We start from the raw sequence: 20,997 nt of genomic DNA, 5'->3' as shown, positions 1-20,997 counted from the left end.
AAAGAAAGAAAGAAAAAGAAAGAAAGAAAAGGAAGGAAGGAAGAAAGGAAGGAAGGAAGGAAGGAAGCGAGGGTGGGAGGGAGGGAGGGAGGGAAGGAAACCAAGGGAAAGAAAAACAAAATAATGTAGGAAATAATACTTCTTTGTCTTGATTAGACTTGACTAAACATGTATCTTATATTTACTTTAAAATGACAAAGATAATATCTACTTTCTTCCTCTACCAGAGACATCACAAGATAAAGTTTATTAATAATTTAGTATAGGACACTTTATGATATGATTCTAAATTCATTTTTGGCCAGTTTGAGCAAATCTATTTCTAGGCAAATATAGTATAAAGATATTCATTCTGTTCCACCCTGCTTATGCCAACTAAATATTTTCACCTTATCAAAGTTTGCAAAAACTGGAAGCAATAAGCTATTTTGTAGTGGTTACTGATTCAAACAGACAAGAGAAAAAAAAAATGACAATTTCTGCAGTTCATGTCAGTAAAGCAAAAACAGTTTGTAATAAGAAATAAGAAACTTGTACATAATACATTTTAAATCTCTTTGTCAAACTCTGTTAACATCTGCTATGACTGTTAGATATTCATGAAATTTTCATTTGCTTGAGTAAGTTAGTAACCATGTGGTAATAAGTCTGTCAACTGATTATGCTATATTGCTCAGGTACATAAAAGAGCCTCTGCTTTCCAAAACTCAATTGCCAAGTTTTCTTTCCACGGTTAAATTAGCAAGGAACGTTTCCATTGTGATTTTTTTCAAGCTGAATTTCATGCCTTATGATATAACTGTAAAGGAAGACATTGTTCAGAAAGCGCCTGAGAGGGTTATATTTAAGCTGTGCCTCCTCTGCATTTCAGACAAGGTGTTGATTTTCATGTTCATTTTGGTGACTATTGCATAGGAAAAAAATCTGCTCCAGTATGGACATTTCAATTTTATTTGTCCAACTTAATGACATACATTCATGATATGTACTGGATATCGTGGTAAATGTCAGGGTCCATCTAAAGTGTATTAAGTACAGGATCTTCTCTAAAGAAACTTCCCTTGTGATGAGTGAGATAGATACACAGTTTCCATAAGGGAAGAAATGATTTCTATACCCATGCCTGTTGCCGTTCAAAGAATCAGTTACTTTTGTAAGAAAGTCATTTCCGTGCAAACCTCCCCAGAAAACACAATTAAATTCTTATGAAATTTTCAACTCAAGAGTATTTGCTAATCTGTGAAAATGAAGTATTATTGAAGGATAATTAAGAGAACAGTTTTTCCAGGGACTGGTGATGTGCTAACCAAATGTTCTCTTGTCCTATTTTATAAATGTAGCAGCTTTTCATATTGAAATATAAGATTGCTACTTTCTTAGGTAAAATTCAATATTTTGGTTAATGACATATTTTTTCTTTTCTATCTTAAAAAGCCTCTTTTATTAACAGGGTGCTGTTGGATTTTTGTACAAACTCTCAAGCAAGAAACTTTGCTAAAAAATTTTATTTGTCATTTTTTGCTAGTCTATCCCCTTCTTATCTCTGTTCCACTTTCTTCTTTTTCCTTCTCATTCTTGATCCTCTCCCCAAATACATTTCTCCACCGTGTTAATAGCAAACTCCTCACCGATGAATTTTACTCTTTAACTGCTAAAACCCCCTTTCAGAAACTCTCATAGAAACATTTTGTTTAGAAAGTCATGTGAAAAATGTCAGGAACAACCCTTTGCCCTGTCTCCCTGGCATTCTGAAAGTTACCAGTTAACCTCACTGCGGTTCCTTAACTGGACCACAGTTTCAAGAACTCAACTGTGGCCCCTTGTTCAGTATCCCCTGCTGAAAATCAGAGTAAACAGTTTAGATCAAAATGAGCTTTCGGAACTCACATTTCAGCATGTTGAGCCAGCACTATGGAATGTTTGGGATTCTATTAATACAGAAGCTTTATAGCTTTAAAAGAAAGTATGCATTCAGGGCTGAAAAGGTAGTTGCTTTATTTTCAAGTGACAAAAATGGCATAGAAATTTGATCTATGATATAGTTAGTTGGAGTATCATAATTTTGTCATAAATAGGTGAAGTGTTATTTTATAAGCTGTAATTTGGAATTATGCATACTTTGGCCAAAAATTATAGGTTGATAAATGTCAAATACTAAGGTATACAGGAGAGTATATATTTAAATGCCTATGAAATCAACACTATTTCATGACATCTAACATTCATTGCTCAGTGCTTCCTAAAAGCTTAACGAACAAAAGTAAATTTTATAGCAACCTCTACAATTCTATAGACTTATTGCAGTTAAAAATAACAATCGTATTCTACTTTCTATAGCACACCTATAACTCTATCATCACTAAAACAATTCAGTAATGCATTTTGGCAATGAAGAGAAGTATTCCTATTTTCTGCTTTTTCAGGTACCTGACATTGAAAGTCATATTTCCCCTAAAAAGTTATCAGAACATTTTATGTATGTAGCTTTTATCACATTTACTATATAGGTCATATTATTGTTATGCTAACATTTCCTCCCCTGCTATACTGCCAACTTATTAAATGACAATACCACAGCTTATCAGTTTTTGAACTCTTAATGTCCAACATGGCACCTCGCTTTCAGCTATTGCTTATTGTATAAACATTAGGCCTGAATCAAGGATTGTCCAGGATTTTAGCCAAGTTATTATCAGAAATGGGAATAGAGTCCAAATCTCCAATATCCCTCTTTCATTGCACAGAGCCATTGGCCATCTAGAAACAGTGGAAAATAAATGAGGAGAATGCCAGGTACTATGACCAGATATACATCCCAGTAACAGGTACAGTATTTGAGTTTCTACAACACTAGGAAGGGAAATTCAGAGCTATAGCACAAAATTCCTTGAAAATTCAGAATCTCCTAACAGTGATCTATTTAAGAAAAAAAATACAGATAGCCATTTAAGAGTAGTCTTGATTTTATATTTATACACACACATATAATTTTTAAAATAATATATTGACAGGCTGGTTTTTTTGTTTGCTAACATAAAATTTATGGCAAGAGTCTAGGCATTTTTATAAATACAATTTCCCAGTTATTGTGTAATAATAATACTGTATTTTTTTTTTTTTTTTTGCTGAAATACATTATTGTCAATCAAGCCAACCCTGCATGTACAGAATTTGTTTCTTTTCCAAATAAATTAGTTTTCTTATTTTTTTGGTTCAGTATGTTGAAATAAACTATCGTAGCTTCAAATAATAATAATAATAATAATACTGTATAATAATCTGTTATCATGTGGACATTATTTTATAGAACAGGAATAACTAAAAATATAGTGTTGATCACTTAATAAGGCACTGGGTCTACATGAACACATGGATGTGACATATCCACTAAGTGTTCACAGTCTTCTGCTTTATAGATGAGAAAGGGAAACACAGAGAATGGCAGCTGACCCAGTCTTTGTCCCCACACGCTTCTGGAGACGTCTTTGCATTGGTCTTCACTGACTACTCTTTTTCTGCTTTATATTAAGCATTAGTTTTATTTGGGATATTATCTTAGCATTTCTGTAAATAGTTTTTATATTAAGGTAACTAATTTTAATAGTTTATTTCGAAGTCTTAGTCTGTGAACTCTTTGAGAGTAGACATGATGGCTTGTTCACTTTGATTATACGGCTCATGGTAGATTTAATAGGCTATAATTGTGGGAATAAGTAAATTCATAGAATTTGAAACCAAACTTCAGATTGCCAACATGCCAACATAGGGCTTTTGAGGCCAATCATAAGTAGATTTAATAATTAGGCCCATCCATGGTCTAGTGAGAGTTGAGGGATTAATGGGGAAGCCCTAGAGAGGATGTGATTTACATTAGTTTAGCCAGTGCTGAATTGGGATTGAATCACAACTTCAGGAGTAACTGTGATGGGACAAAGAATATAGATTTTGGAGTAAGTATTCTGAATTCTCCTGCTAGATCCTCACATCTCTGTGTAAGCTTGGGCATATTACTTAATATCTACATCTGAGGGAAAGAGAAGAGCTCAGACAGGGTTAGCCAGTCTACCCTTTCTTACCCCAGGAATCTAAATTTAGTAAGATTAACCTCTTTGGTTGAAAACACACGCAGCATGTAGTTTGAAACATTGACTCATTTATTAGGCCGAACAATTGAACTTAAACTCTCTTGTTTCTCCGAAGTAGAATAACATAAGCCTGAGTGGCCCAGATTTGCTTAATACTACAGTATATTATTATTATGGGTATGAGGACATAAATTAGATTTGAGAAGCATCATTTAGGTATTTGTTTGTCCTGATGTTAGAGAACATGTAACTATAACATTGCCATTTATTTCATGTTTCCTAAAAACTAGTTTGTTCTTCGCAGCAGTGGAAGAAATGGCTTTAGGTCATTTTTTACACTGTAGCTTATCTGGTTATTTCACCATATATTCTTGTCTTTGCTGCTTTTTAGAATGTACACATATGCTACTGAATGTGCTTTCTTGACTTCTTGTTACCACACCAATTCAATTTTGTTATTTGACCATTTTTTCACCTTAAGTGATAGACTTAGACTTGTGAAGAGAGCATCTCTTGTGGTGCTACACAAAAATTACGAAGGTGGCCAAATGCATTAACCTGTCACCTGAAACCTCCACCATAGTGAAAGCATGTGGAAGCCATTCTTCTGTCTACGTCCATCACTGTGCCTTCAGGGTTACTGGTATGAGTCATTCCAATTAGGCTTTTCAGATAAGAAATGTGAGTTTGTCTGGTCAGGAATTGTAAACCTATTAGTGTTTTGCTATTATTTACCACAGCATGTACGTTCTGTTTAAGAGTCTTATTTCAACAAACGTGTGTTCATTCACTTTAATTTCCAATTTCCTTCCCAACTAAAATAAAGTGTCTGACACCAGAGGCTAGCAGCTGGTTAAGGATGGAGAAAGTTGAGCCACATTTCCTTCTGCATCACTTACTTTTGGTGTGTCTGGCCTTCACGTCATAGACTGAAACTATTTGTGCATGGGTTCATTTAATCACAAAGCCTCCAAGTGCACTCTTCTTCAAACACAACCTTTCATATAAATTAAATAGATGAACTTCTAAATTTGGGATTCTCACCCATTTATTATTACTTTAAAATAGCCCAGGCTTATAATTCTGCCCAGATTCACTCACATTCCTGAGTGCAAAGGCCCAGTTGGAATGTCTAGCCTTAGAAATTCATATTTTGAACAGTTATTTCTATCTCATATGTTTAACCCACAAACTGAATATAGTGGAAAACAGCAGCAAGTCTGTTTCAAATTAGATGACGCACTTAGAGTATTAACAAAGACCATAGAAAAAGCACAGAGGCAGAGTATAAAGATGTGGAAATAGAAAATCAGCATTAGTAAAAAAGGAAAATACCTTAAGTTTCCAACCACCTTTAATAAAATTTTTGCAGAAATTAGTAAATCTCTGGGTATGTTTTAAAAACTCACTCAAAAATAAGTTTAAACTCAAAGTTACATTTAATTTATGTGAATTATTCTTTAATAGTAAGTACCAAGAAAATGTTTCTTATGGTTTCTCAGGAGACCATTTATAGTATGTTTAACAGAGCATGTAATTTGTATTTGTATGAGTGTATCCAGGTACTAGTGTAAAATACATAATAATTTTATTCCACAGAGTCCAGGGTTAAAGTAAAATAATCTGAAGAAAAGAAAAGGAACTAGGAAGTTCAGAAATCTAATAATATAATTTGCTGTGATATCACATGCCACTTAGCAAATTAAATAACTAAAATGTTATTGAATATCTATTCTTTCTTTGGAGAAAACACCAGGGAGTTTTTCATAAATAAGAACCAGTGAGCCAAAACCAAAGGAAACTGACCACACCTGTCTTGGGTAATAGAGGAATAGGAGCCGGGATCAGAGATTTAGCAACCTGAAGTACGCTGATGTGAATACCACCAGTGACTTCCCATAACCTTGCAGCCATTGGCAGGTGGTTCCCTACACCAGTTAAAAAATAACAGGAGTGGATGTGGGGGCACAGATCTCTGCAAGCTTCCCTCAGTGTGTACCCACGTTGCTATAGGAACCATGCCAGTAAGACATGTATTTGTATAATGGAATCTGACTTTTTCCTTTCTTTGTCTGTGGCTTCTTTGTGTAGGTGTTGGCTTCCATTGCTCATAAGTGGCGTATCACAAATGCAATAGTATTAAAGATATACAAAACTGGGCGCAGTGGCTGATGCCTGTAATCCCAGAACTTTGGGAGGCTGAGGCGAGCGGATCACAAAGTCAGGAGACCACCCTGGCCAATATGATGAAATCCCGTCTCTACTAAAAATACGAAAATTAGCTGGAGGTGGTGGTGCGTGGCCGCAATTCCAGCTATTCGAGAGGCTGAGGCAGGAGTGTAGGTTGAACCAGGGAGTGGGAGGTGGCAGTGAGCCAAGATCTTGCCACTGCCCTCCAACCTGGTGACAGAGCAATACTCCATCTAAAAAAAAAAAAAAAAAAGTTATACAAATAAGTCTCATTTTGTTTGCACCAATACTCTGAATTTCTAGTCAGAAGAATCCCTTGGGCTATTTGGAAATAATCTGGAGATCTTTTCTGTTTATCCTCCACATTTAATGTCTTAACTGTTTAACCATTTAAACCTTTCGACTCATTATTTATTTTCTTCATGATAATCAGAATAACTCTTCTGGTGAATACCATATATTTCATATAGGTGATTTAGTGAAAAGTTAAATGAGGCATACAGATAGATAAATCAAAAGGTTTATTGTATTCCACATGCAAAGCTCTGTTGTAATCTGAATTCTGCAAGATAAAACAGAGAAGACTGCCTTTTCACTCAAAATCAGATAATATAGTAATTTCGAGAAATAGCATTATGTTTCATGAAGTTATTAATGCATATACTATTGATAACATAGTCATACATTGCATTAAAGGATAATGCAGCATTTTTGGGAATCCACATGGCAGAGTTAAGTATTAATTTCTCAAGGAAAATGCTGTTATTAATTTTAAAAAGTCTTCAAACTTAAACAGAATTATTTTCATGAACATCAGTACAGTTGACTACATTCACTGATCAGACTGCATTTTTTTCCAGAAATATCTTTTAAATTGAAAATTTAACAATAGGTTATTAAAGTACATGGCTGAAGACTAGAAAAGTTAAAAGTATACTTGCACATTTTTGGGAGTAACTTTGTGGAAATTATAATAGGAAAACAGACCTCACAAGAATAAATACTTGATTTCATTACACATTATAGTTTTTTTTCTTTTGCTAAGACTCTTCACAGCATTTTAATTAATGTTCATTTTTAGGGTTTTTTTTTTTCTTCATTTGTGCTAATAGGTATTCAGTAAATGTTTATATAAGAATATGAAAACAAACTGAAGATTAAAATTTTTAAAACTACTGGGCCCATATTCAAGTTCATATGAGATCCTTAAGAAACTATTAGAGTAATTATATATTGAACTCTGTTTTCTGTACTTATATAAAACATCTGTCTAAGCAAATACTTCATAGGTATTTCCTTCTCTGTTATGAAAGCTAAAAGTATACTTAAGGTATGAATTCAAAACCAGTATGGTCAATTTCCAAAAAAGAATGGAAGAAAGTATTGATTGTGTTGCAGCTTCCCAGTGATAAAGCATTACAGAAAAAGTTGATCAAAATGAAAAAAGGTAGAAAAAAATATTTGACATGGTTAGTGGTGACAGTTCATAAACATGAGAATAATTTTTCTAATATTACACATGAAGATTGCTTTTAACTAAGATATGCTGTAGTTATACATGATGTTGGTATAAAGAACAAAATTGGGGGTCTATCACGGTGGCTCGCACCTGTAATCACAGCAATTTAGGAGGCCATGGAGGGTGGTTCACCTTAGTTCAGGAGTTCAAGACCAGCCTGGCCAACATGGTGAAATCTCGTCTCTACTAAAAATATAAAAATTAGCAAGATGTGGTGGTGCCTGCCTGTAATCCTAGTTACTAGAGAGGCTGAGGCAGGAGAATTGCTTGAACCCAGGATGCAGAGGTTGCAGTGACTCAAGATTGTGCCATTGCACTCCAGCCTGGGTGGCAAGAGTGAATCTCCATCTCATTAAGAAAAAAAAAAGGAACAAAATTGGAATCTGACTATTCCACAAATTCTGATTATATTGCAATAATTTGTCTATAATTATTCTAGATGGCCTAATGATACCTTACCATTCATTTATGGAGTTATTCATAAATTTATTCAGTCTTATACATTCATTATGTAAAGTATGTGTCTACATATCTGCACTTTGATACATATTGATGACTCAGGCATGTTCTTTGCCTTCAAGTCAGAAACTAGGGGAAATAAATCAACTTGCTAAAATAATAATACAATTTGATTAGGTAAATGCTATAATGATGACACTAGGACTCTCTTGGAGATATAATGGAGAAAGCTGCTTTAAGCTGGGTGGTGAAGGATGTTCAGGAATTTTTCTAGATTGGGAAAAATTTACGTCAAGGAAATAATATAAACCAGCATTTATTGAAGTGTTTTTTTAAGAAGAATTAGATGTTAGATAAAAAAGATATACATACCTAAATATGTTTGAAAAATGCTGAGTTAAATAAAAGTAAGTTGATTTCTTTATTGCAGAATTCTCAGAAACTTTAACAAGTGTTTCTCAAGTTTCCTTGATTATAAAAATAATCTATGTCACTTCACAAAATATAGATTTCATGAACTCATCTCAGATATATGAATCAGTATCTTTCTTTAAATAGTCCTGAGAATCCATGACTTTTTTGTTTGTTTTTTGTTTTGTTTTATTTTCTGAAACATGGTCTTTGTTACCCAGGCTGGATTGCAGGGGCGTGATCACGGCTCACTGCAACCTCTACATCCCTAGCTCAAGTGATCTTCCCACTTTATCCTCTCATACAGGCTCATGCTACCACACCCAGATAATTTATTATTAGCATTATTATTATTTATAAAAATGAGTCTCACTGTATTGCCCACGCTGGTCTCAAACTTCCAGGCTCAAGCAATTCTCTTGTCTCTGCCTCCCAACATGATGTTAACAAATGCCTTAGGTGATTCTTATAATCTACACGGTTGAAAAATATTCTTGCTTAAGCAATTGTGTGTGGTTTGACTTCAGTTCTTTTGCATTTGCTGATGATTGTTTTATGTCCAATTGTGTGGTCAATTTTAGAATATGTACCATGTGAGAATTAGAAGAATGTATATTCTGTTGTTTTGGGGGTGGAGAGTTCTGTAGAGATCTATCAGATCCATTTGGTTCATGTTGAGTTCAGGTCCTGAATATCTTTATTAATTTTCTGTTTCAATGATCTGTCTAATACTATCAGTAGAGTGTTGAAGTTTCCCACTCTTATTGTGCGGGAGTCTAAGTCTATAGGTCTCTCAGAACTCGCTTTACGAATCTGGCTGCTCATGTGTTGAGTGCATTTTATAGTTAGAATAATGAAGTCTTATTGAATTTAACCATTATACAATGCCCTCCTTTGCCTTTTTTGAAATTTGCTGGTTTAAAGTATGTTTTGTTTGAAATTAGGGTTGCAACTGTTGCTTTTTTCTGATTTCCATTTGCTTGGTAGATTTTTCTGTATCCTTTTATTCTGTACCTATAGGTGTCATTGCATGTGAGATAGGTCTCTTAAAGACAGGATACCTTTGGGTCTCACTTTTTTTCTTCAGCTTGCCACTCTGAGCCTTTTAAATGGGGCAGTTAGCCCATTTACCTTCAAGGTTAATATCAATATGTGTGGATCTGATCTTGTCATTGTGCTGTTATCTTGTTGTTAATTACACCAGCTTATTTGTATGGTTGTTTTATAGTGTCACTGGTCTGTGTACTTGAGTGTGTTTTTGTATTGTCTGATAACGGTCTTTTCTTTCCTTATTCTCCTTATAAGATCTCTTGTCAGGTGAGTCTGGTGATAATGAACTCCCTCAACGTTGCTTATATGAAAAGGATCTTATTTCTCCTTTGTTTAAGAACCTGGGTTTGGCTGGATATAAAATTATTTCTCTTTTTTAACCTTTCCTTTGGCACTTACGGATATGAAACTCTTGGTTGAAGATTTTTTTTAAGATTTTCTTTAAGAATGTTGAGTATAGGACCCCAATGTCTTGTGGTTTGTAGGGTTTCTGCTGAGAGGTCTACTGTTAACCTGATGGGGTTCCCATTGTAAATGACCTGCCCTTTCTTTCTATCTGATGATTATGTGTCTTGGAGATGATCTTCTTCTGTAGAATCTTCTAGGGGTTTACCATATTTCCTGAATTTGACTGTTGACCTCTCTAACCAAGTTGGAGAAGTTTCCATGATGATATCCTGAAATATGTTTTCCAGGTTGTTTGCTTTCTCCCCATCCCTTTTAGAGATGCAAATGGTTTGTAGGTTTGGCCTGTTTACATGAACACATGTTTCTCGGAGTTTTTCTTCACTCCTTTTTTCTTTTTCCTTTATTTTTGTCTGATTGTCTTATTTCAGATAGCCAGTCTTCAAGTTCTGAGGTTCTTTTCTCAACTTTCTCTATTCTGTTGTTAATACCTGCAATTGCATTATGAAAATCTTGTAGTGTGTTTTTCAGCTCTATTAGGTCGGTTAGGTTGTATTTTATACTGGCTACTTCATCTGTCAGCTTCTGTATTTTTTAATTGTGATTCTTAATTTCCATGAGTTGAGTTTTTCCATTCCAGTGAATTTCATTATCTTCATTTTTATCCACATTCTGAATAATATTTTTGTCATTTTGGCCAACTTGGCCTGGTTAAGAACCCTTGTTGAAGACACAATAAAATCTTTGGAGGACATAAGACACTCTAGCTATTTGAGTTGCTAAAGTTCTTATGGTGGTTCTTTCTCATCTCTGCATGTAGGTGTTTCTTTAATTGCAATGTGTATTGAGTGCAGTCATTTGACTTCTTTTCTGGATGTTTTCACAGGGCCAGGACCTTGTGCAGGGTCTTCATTTGTAGCTGACTTCTTGTCTTTGGTTTTACAAAGGGATATGTTAGTGAGGTATTCTTGATGTGAAGCAATTGCAGAGTCAAGATCTTCAGGAAAAAAATGTGGCATGTAACATATTTTCAAACTTACCTTACCCTATAACTTTTATAGAAAGAATTCTTGCTTGCATGTTATAAAATTATTGTGGTTGTCAGAGTGGAGTGTATTTAAAAATATCAACATAAATATAAAGATATGCCAAGTTGAAAAGCTATGATTTATTTTATAAATCCTTGGAAATCTTTGTGTGTGTGTGTGTGTGTGTGTGTGTGTGTGAGTGTGTATGTGTGGTCACCCAGGCTTGAGTGCAGTAATGTGATTGTGATATTGGCTCACTTCAACCTTCACCTACCCGGTTCAAGTGATTCTCCTGCCTCAGCCTCCATAGTAGCTAGGATTACAACATCAGCCACCACACCTGGATAAATTTTGTATTTTTAGTACAGATAAGGTTTTGCCATGTTGGCCAGGCTGGTCTCAAACTCCCCACCTCCAGTGATCTGCCTGCCTCAGCCTCCCAAAGTGCTGGGATTACAAGTGATACGAGTGTTCTTGAACACAAGATGGTGAGATTTGAGGTTGAAGAAATGTAGGGGCCAGATAATGTATCCATACCAAGGTGCTCATAGCTTATCTTAAAGTTGATGAAGATCCCGTGAAGATTTCTGAAGCCAGTAGGATGAGGTTTAGATATGTGCATGGATGACTTTACATATGATTCATATTATGTCATAACTTAATCATGATTACAAAATTATGCATAATACAAGAAAATAATGAGACCAAATAGAAAAAGAAAACAAGGAGGGGCATATAAAATGAAGTTAGTCAGCTCACAAATGCATTTGCGAGTGAATTTACACATTTGCATTAGGTCTACTATGAATATGGCTCACATTTGCTAATAGGCATCCTTAAAAGGAAAATAAAATTAAATTTAAGCTTGTGGAAGTTGTTATACAAATATTTGTTGAATAAAAATAAAAGAGTAGCCAAGTGACTAAATAATTAAATGAACATCTACTTTATAAGAAGATTATTCTAATAGTTGCATGAAAGATAGAAGGTTGAAGGAAAGTCTCATGGCTAAAGCATTATAATAATCTAAGTGAGACATTGGTAAGTTTCAGTAAGATGACACTAGTAATGAGTGATAGCAAAAGTCAGTTTTAAGGAATAACTTTGAGATTGAATTGACAGCTTTTAATATTGATTTGATGTTGAAGAAGAAAAAACAATTATGATGGGAGTCGAACATAATCAAGGGCTTTCTAAAGATAGCATACAGTAGTTTTAAAGGAGAAGGGTTATAGAATAAGCAAAACGAGGAAACAGATGCTCGAAGGTGAAAGATAATGGGTGCAATTTGGGATATATTAAGTTTAACGTCTCGGTATACTCTCAAAAATACATTTGCTAGAACTCAGAAGAGACTGAATTAGCCAATGATTTTCAGCTAGAAGCCTTTCTTATGCTATCCCTGCCTATGAGGATGCTAGGGAGATAAGAGTTGAGAATAGCAGACAGTTTCATGTGGCCTTTTCTAAGGCAAACGATGATTTTAGTAAGAATTTCTCTTCTTTCTCTAACAATGATCTAAATTTATAGTTAAAAGATATTAGAAAATGAAAACAAATGTTTTTGACATACCAGAATATGAGTATTAAAAAATCTATCAATAATTATAATTACAAGTATTTTAAATATTGCTTTTTTATTGTGAAAAGAATGAAAAACAATTATTTGATGAATTTTGAAACCAGGAGGAATAAACCTAGCTAAAAATGTAAATTATTGTTTTAATTATTGTTTTCTACAATTTTCTTATAAAGGAAACAAGACAAGAATAGGATTTTGATACATTTTAATGCTTTACTGAGGTGTATTGTCCAGAAATCAAGTCAAGAAAAGATATGGTTTGTAAACAACATAGCAAGCAAGCACCAAATATTTGTTTTGAGAAAATGCAGAGATATAAATGTAAATGCAATTAATTAAAATTAGTTTTTCTCTAAACCAGCCTCAAGATTTCAGCAAAATGTATAATAAAATAATATATTAAAATTATTCTGAATGAATTGTTTAAATTAATAAAAAACAAGAAAAGAAGATTTTACAAATACTTTATAGGGATTATTTGTCATATATTATATATTATATCTAATTATATATAAGATATATACATATATCTTATATATAAAGTATCTATAATTTATATATTATATACATATAATATATAAAATTACATATATTATATAAATATATAATGTATACATATATTTTTAATATATTTTATATATAAATATATATGTGAATAGATATATTTATATATATTTAAATGAGGACATGCTACAACATGACTATTTGGGAACACTTTGGGGACTACATATAGCTGTTAGATCTCAGGAATAAAAGGGAAATAATTTTTTCTTTTCCCCTTCAGGCTCTATGGGGCACTCCCAGGTAAATCACAGTCCTGGAACACACCTGTCAAATTTTCTGTTATTTTAGACAAGCTGAAATCCTGAGCTGTCTTTCCTTGGGCTATGGAGAGAGTGCGGGTGGGAAAGAGATGCTTAACTGGTTTTGCCTGGGTGCCATAATACAGGTCAACTGAATGGTTGATCCAAGGTACAATATTCAGAAGTAAAACCAAAACTAACATCTGAGATGAATAGCAAAGTTATTTTTCAACTTCAGGAGAAAGAGAAATTCATACATAAGGACCCTGGATAGAAACAAGGAGAAGGTAGAAGGAGGAGGTTTTGAATCAGAGGGTAGAAGATGGATCCTTAAGGAATCTCTTGGTCTCTATAAATGTTGCTACTGCTATTTTTTTGTAGAACACAAATGACCTTGAAGGATAAGGAAGAAGAACAATGGGAGCAATTCTCCACTCAGTGATTGAAATCGAACATCAGCGATTGCTTCTTCAACAACAGGGCAAATCTGTTAGGGCTAAAATGAATTCTAAAGCACTCCAAGATTAATTCATTCTATACCACCCCAGGAGTAGTTTTGTTTGTGTGTGTGTGTATGTGCCCATCAATTGCCAAGAGCTAAAAATAAAGCAATGGGTGGGCCAAATCTCAACTCTCATACACATTTTATGGGTGCCATTGTCCAAAAAATAATTACGACACATTTAATTTAAATATATATAATGAACATTAATTAAAATATTTTGAAATAGATACAAAAGAATGTTGTAAAACCAAATTATCATAGTGATTTGTATCTCTGAAGAAGTTATTAAAGCTGAGCTCAAATGCTATGCTTCTTCCGATGCTTTTTAAATCCAACAGGCTCACGTTTTTCTCCTTAGGAAAGTTCTTAGGGTACAAGTGCTCATTACGACAGTAAGTGAGATCTCATTTAATGAGCCTCATTTATCTCCATTTTTGCTCCATCCTGGGTTCACTGTCTTTATTACAGAGTCCATTTTGGAGGCATAGCTGTCTTCAAAGCAGTTGACTGATTTGATCCCTGGCCAACATACCAAACATTCTTCATAGGAGCTCATAATGTTTAAAACAAAAATCTTTGGAAGCATAGTGGATCACATAGGTTTTTTCTGCTCTAAACTCCTACAGTCCTCATCTGGACCACACAGTTGAGCAGTTGGTTAGTTACCTATTAGCCACTCTATAAATATTTATTGACTCATCAACTGTGTGTGGGGTTTTATTGTTTGCTAAGCATTTGCCCTCTGTAAGTCATATTTCCCCTAATGAAATGTAAACGATGTGATGTTCAGAAGTTTTCTCTGTTGATACGTTATCCTTTAATTTTCTCTTCTAAAATGTTCAGAAAAGTGGGAAAAACTTTATTTTTTTTTTATTTTTCACCATAATAAAATTTATAGGAATATCTGGAGCTCTCTTTTGAGGGCTACAGGGAAATGTTGAGTTTATAAAAGTAGTCATCATAAGAAAAAAAATGTAATTTTAGTCAATGAAGCTAATTCTAGCTTATAATTTTAATATATTTTCTATTTTTAAAAAATAAGTATTGAAAAAAAAGAAGGATGGTGATGAAAGAAACACAGAAAAGATTTAGAAGAGTTCAAGAGGACGACATAAATCACAACAAAAAAAATGATGTATACTTGAGTTGGAGAAAGAGAGAGAGGGAAGAAAGACCTTGTTATAAAATCTGTTTTAAATTAGAGTCCTGCAAAACAGCCTTGCATATATGGGAAGGAATCTGACTTGCTTTATAAGCAAATACCTGCTATACTTACATAATGTAATATAGGATTTAGATATTGTACAATTAGAAAAAGTATTTATGATATTTAGAAAAATGTCAGAGTTAATCATCTAATTTATTTTACAAAAAAAAAAATAGAATCTGATGCTGAGAAGATTAAGTAGCTTGCTATATTAAGTATTGTCCAAATTAGTAGCAGAATTATGCCTAAAACTCAGGCTTTCTATTATTCAGTCCAGTACGTACATGTGATTAGCTTTTGGTAGAAAAGATTGTTTTTAATCATATACTAAGATAAAGTCGATAGTGATACACATCAATAAAACCGGGTGTGTGGCACTCATATATTTCAATATTTTGAAGTGTAACCTCCCACGAAGCAGTAGGCCAAAAATCATCCTTATGTTTTCTTTCTATAATTTACTATAAAAGGAACTATCAAGATTTTTTTTTTGAGTAACAGACTCTTTTTTAGAAGAATATTAAGAAAATAATTCCCCCCAAATAAATATAAATATTTTTCAACACTGAATTTAATAAAATACAAAAAAATTCAGGAGTAAGAGTAGGAAGAACGCTAGATCCTGCTTTTTTATGCTCTCTAAAGCAAAACACAACCCAAAAGTATTCAAGAAATTAACTGTAAGTCTATTTTTAAATTTTTTAATACATCTAATTTAATATTGTTTTAATTCTTATAAAAGAGACACACTTTGAAGTAAATCATTCAATTTCTTTCTTATTCTCTGCCTACTTGAATCCTGTGACTTTTCTCTTAACTTCCACCTTTTTTAAAGGGTTTACTCTAATTCTATGGAAACAAAATTAACTCATGAGGAAAACAAATTATGCAGCTCAGTTCTTTTGAAGTAGAAGTGTGCCATAAAGATATAAAATAGCAGATGGCAAAGCTTTTTTTAAATTTATTTTTTGCCATCCAACCCATCACTTTTTTCCTCCTTCTTCTTACTGGTTTACCAGAATTAATAAGTAACATTTGTGTAGTGCATTCCAGCTCACCAACTGCTTTTTCACAAGTATTGCCTCATTTAGTCTTCACAATAAGTCTTTGGGGTAGCTATTTTTATCATCACTATGCTGCAGACAAGGAAACTAAGATTCAAAGAGGCTAAACAACTTGTAAATAGTTTTAGAATTCATCATATTCATTATGCGGCCATAAAAATCAAAATTTTGTTGATAATTTAATGACATGGTCAAATACTCATGAAAAAAAATGTCAAGTTAAGAAAAAATAGCAAGCCACAAACTACATTGAATGAATCCAATTACCTTCGTTATGCATTTCAAATTTTCTTCAAAAAGCATGCACCAATTTTCACAATATGACTAGGCCTCAAATGATTTTTATTGTCTAGTTAAGTAAACATTAACTCCTTATACTATGTTCAGTTCCACCCGTTGACCACCAATGTACAGAAAAAAAAAATGATGCTGTAGCTATGTAAACATAATCACACATTTTGGAAAGAATAAACTTGGGTTTGCATATGAACAGGTTAGTTGCTGAATAAAATCATCAATGCTTTCTTGTCCTCAATTATTTTTTCCCAAAACTCATCTGACTAAGTGTTTGTCAATAGGGATAGACTAACCAGAGGGTATTCATTGTCTATTAGGGAATCATATTTCCCTATTTTCCTGGGAAGTATGCAGGATTCCAAATAGCTAAGATTTACTGAATAGTTCATTATTTTGTGGTACATATTTTATAAAAAGTGTATATATACATTAAGCCACTAAATCTCATGACATGACTACAAAAGTAATCTTATTTACTATCTGCTTTTATAACTGAGGAAATTGAGAACTGGAAATGTAAGATGAACGATCCGTGTTTACAGCAAGAAAATGTCAGTGACACAAGACAAACCCAGATATTTCTTTCTCCATGTTCTCAAGCTACTAATCCTGTTTTCTATAAACTGAAGAATGTATGAGTGACCTTAACTTCTGTGGCCCGAATCTTGTCTAGTAACCTTTATCCACCAGCTCTACTTGTAATCCTCCTTTATTATTTATTTTAAATGTTAAAATCATTTTCAGTTCTTGGTTCTGTTATCAGCTAGCTCATTGTTACATACAGATAAATTGTGAATGCATATTTTTGGTGGCATTCATTAAATAGTCATTTGGAGAGCAGCTGAATGGCCTGGGGATTAAAACAAATAAAACATTCACATAGTGATACATTTACAATTCTTTGGGCTTAGTGATTCTTGAAATTTTAAGAGTCGTTGCATTTTTACATCTTAATTAAATTCATATTGTGGAATCTATAAATGGAAAAAACATTCTTTAGGCAAAAATATTCTTTTACTCATCAAATGCTGCAGATGGTCTTTTTATATCATGTGAGGGGACCTTTTTGAAGATGTCCTGCATTTGAGTTTTTAAGATTGGTGATAGGTTGCCTTGACATTTATTCAAACCATGATTGAAGAACAATTATCTCCTTAATTTGTGACAGTGACGTTTGACTCTGCTAAACTCTCTCAAACGGGATAGGTTTAAGACTGTAATGTGTGAAGATAAAAAATATCAAATGTCATGCAGGAACTCAAACACAGCAACCAAGGGGAAGTAACTAATCTAAGGAAGAGCATTTTCTTGGCCACTGTGTTTTCCTTTCTGTTATTCATTCAAAAATACATCTCACCACTTTAACTCATTCCATATTTTAATGAATAATTAATTGGCTTCATGTAATAATATATTTTGTTATCTTCATTAATTAGATATAACATGTGACAAGAATAGATTTAAAATTGATAAAATTTTTCTAAATATTTTACTCATGTCTTTTCTCTGCCTTGATATGACTGGCTATGATCACACCTGTTGTTCATTCATTTGCAGTCACTTAAGTAGAACAACGTAAATTGCTCAAGTTTAGGTTTTACAGAAATTGTTTTACTTGCATAAAGTAAAATGTTACACTATGCTGTGGGACTATTGGGGATTTAAAACTGCAGATGCAGATGTACAAGTCGATAAAGTTTCTCATATGTGAGCGTTCTTTGGTTACAAAGTAATTCACTCCAGGTTCCATTAAAGAATTAAAGATCATGCTATTTCTGTGTAGAGTTAATATTTTTGCAAACTAAACATTACAGGTCAAACTGAAAGAATGTGTAAAAATAAAAATATTCATTTTAAATAATTGCAAATTATTCATTGCAAATATTTATTGTAAATATTTTCACTTTTATTACAATGAGAATATTCATTGTAAAGCTATGGAATGCCTTTAGGAGCCAGATATAATAGAAGGGTAGTGAAGTTAGGGCCAGAAAATATGTGCTAGTATTTTTTCCATTTACTAAATGTAAGAACCCCAATTTTCTTTGCAGTGTACATTCTAAAGGCATCTTGCAAATTTTGATAGGATTAATGAGATATAATTTATTCATAAACCCTTTGTGAAATATAAGAACATCTGAAGGAAACGAAATATACGCTTTTTGTATGGTAAGTATCATTATGAAGAACAATAACACTCGTTCAAATGAATACTTATTTGAGGTTTCTTATATTTGCTGAGTTGATATTATATTTATTTCTGAATGTACACTGCAGATCTGACTTCTTTTTCAAGAGAACAAATTTATGTCTAGGCTCAGAGTTGTTATTCTGTTTTACATAGCTTGTTTAACCTTATGGTGCTATAAGCATTTTACTTATTCATGTTCTTTTCTTTGCATTGGTATCAAAGTATCCTGGAGTCACATTCCCCTTTTACCTCTAGCCAGCCTACACTCTCTGGCATGAGTCTTGTATACTTCTATCTTAGCCTTATTGATTTTGTTTTGTTATTAGTGCTTGTAAAATTTTTTCTCATTAGTGTTTTTTGTTTTTATTTTAAAATAATTATAAATTCAATGGAAAATCCAAAAATAGAAAAGAGGTCCCACGTACCCTTCACCTTTCCCCAAATGGTAATATCTAATATAACTGCAGTACAGTACTAAAACCAGAAAAATTTTCATTGGTACAATCCGCAGACTTTATTCAGATTTTATCAGTTTTACATACACTCTTTTTCTTTCATATGTTTAGTTCTATGCAAGTCAATTAAATATGTAGAATTGTATAACTAGCACTAATATTAAGATATGGAACTATTTAGTTGCTACAAAAATTTCTCTCAAACTACCTTTTCATAATTACAGCCATTCTCCCCTCTTTCATAACTAATCTGATTGTCTTCCTTACAGTTTTATTATTTCAAAAATGCTATGTAAGTTAAATTATACAGTATATAATGTGTTAAAGTTGACACTTTTCCTCAAAATAATTTCCTTAAGATTCATCTCTCTTTTCTGAGTGTGTTAATAGTCCATTCATTTTTATTTTTATTACTGAATAGTATTCCATGGCATGGATGCACCACAATTTGAAAGATATTAGGGTTATTTGCAGTTTTGGGTTATTACAACAAAAATAGCTATAAGTGCTTGTGTGTACATTCTTGTGCAGATATAAGTTTTCATTGCTCTGGGACAAATGACTAGGAATGGGAGTGTTGGATGCATGATCAATATATAGTTTTTCAAGAAAATTTCCATAGCTTGGCTCTGGAATGCACCTGTATGGTCAGCCACTGGAAAGGCTGATGTGAGACGATCGCTTGAGCCCAGTAGTTTCAGTTTATCATAGACAACATAGCAAGACCCTACCTCTTTAAAAAAAAAAAGAAAGAAAAAAAGAAAAGAAATGAAAATTCCCAAAGTATTTACCAGTGTGGCTGTGCCACTTATATTCCCACCAGCAATTTCTAAGCAATTCAGTTTTTCCATATTCTTGCCAGATTTGGTATTCTCACAAGTTTTTATCTTACCTGATCTAATATTTGTGTTGTAATATCTCATTGTGGTTTTAATTTGCTTTAACCTAATGGTAAATGGTGTTGAACATTTTTTACGTGCTTATTGCTATCTGTATGCTCTCTTTGGTGAAATGTTAATTGAATATCTTTTGCCCATTTTCTAATTGAAGTGTGTGTGTGTGTGTGTGTGTGTTACGTGTTTTAAAAGTTCCTTATTGCTATCTGTATGCTCTCTTTGGTGAAATGTTAATTGAATATCTTTTGCCCATTTTCTAATTGAAGTGTGTGTGTGTGTGTGTGTGTGTGTTACGTTTTAAAAGTTCCTTATACCTGATATTAATCTGTTTTTCAGATATATGATTTGAAAATATGTTCTCTCATGCTGGCTTGTATTTTTTATCTTTTTAATGTGATTTTTTCATTTTAAGTTTAATTTATCAATTATTTTCTTTTATGACTTGTGCTTCTGGTATCATGTTTAAGAACTCTTAAACATGCATTTCTGTGTGTCTATTTCTATTTCTTGTATTCAGCTCTATTGGTCTCTGTATGTATTGTTTTGTTAGCACCACTCTGTCTGATTGCTGTAGCCATATAGTAAACTTTAAAGTTGGGTAGAGATCCATACCACTTTATTCGTTTTTTTTTTTTTCCAAAATTGCCTTAACTATTCTAGTTCTCTTGTCTTTGCATATAAATATTAGAATAAGCTTATTAACATCTACAAAGCACATCGTTGAGATTTTGAAAGAAATTGCATTATATATATAGGTTAGGCCGGGCACGGTGGCTCAAGCCTGTAATCCCAGCACTTTGGGAGGCCGAGACGGGCGGATCATGAGGTCAGGAGATCGAGACCATCCTGGC

Source organism: Colobus angolensis, unplaced genomic scaffold, assembly GCF_000951035.1.
Source record: "Colobus angolensis palliatus isolate OR3802 unplaced genomic scaffold, Cang.pa_1.0 Scaffold141, whole genome shotgun sequence".
In the NCBI taxonomy this organism is placed as follows: Eukaryota; Metazoa; Chordata; class Mammalia; order Primates; family Cercopithecidae; genus Colobus; species Colobus angolensis.
Note: the sequence above shows the minus strand (reverse complement) of the source record.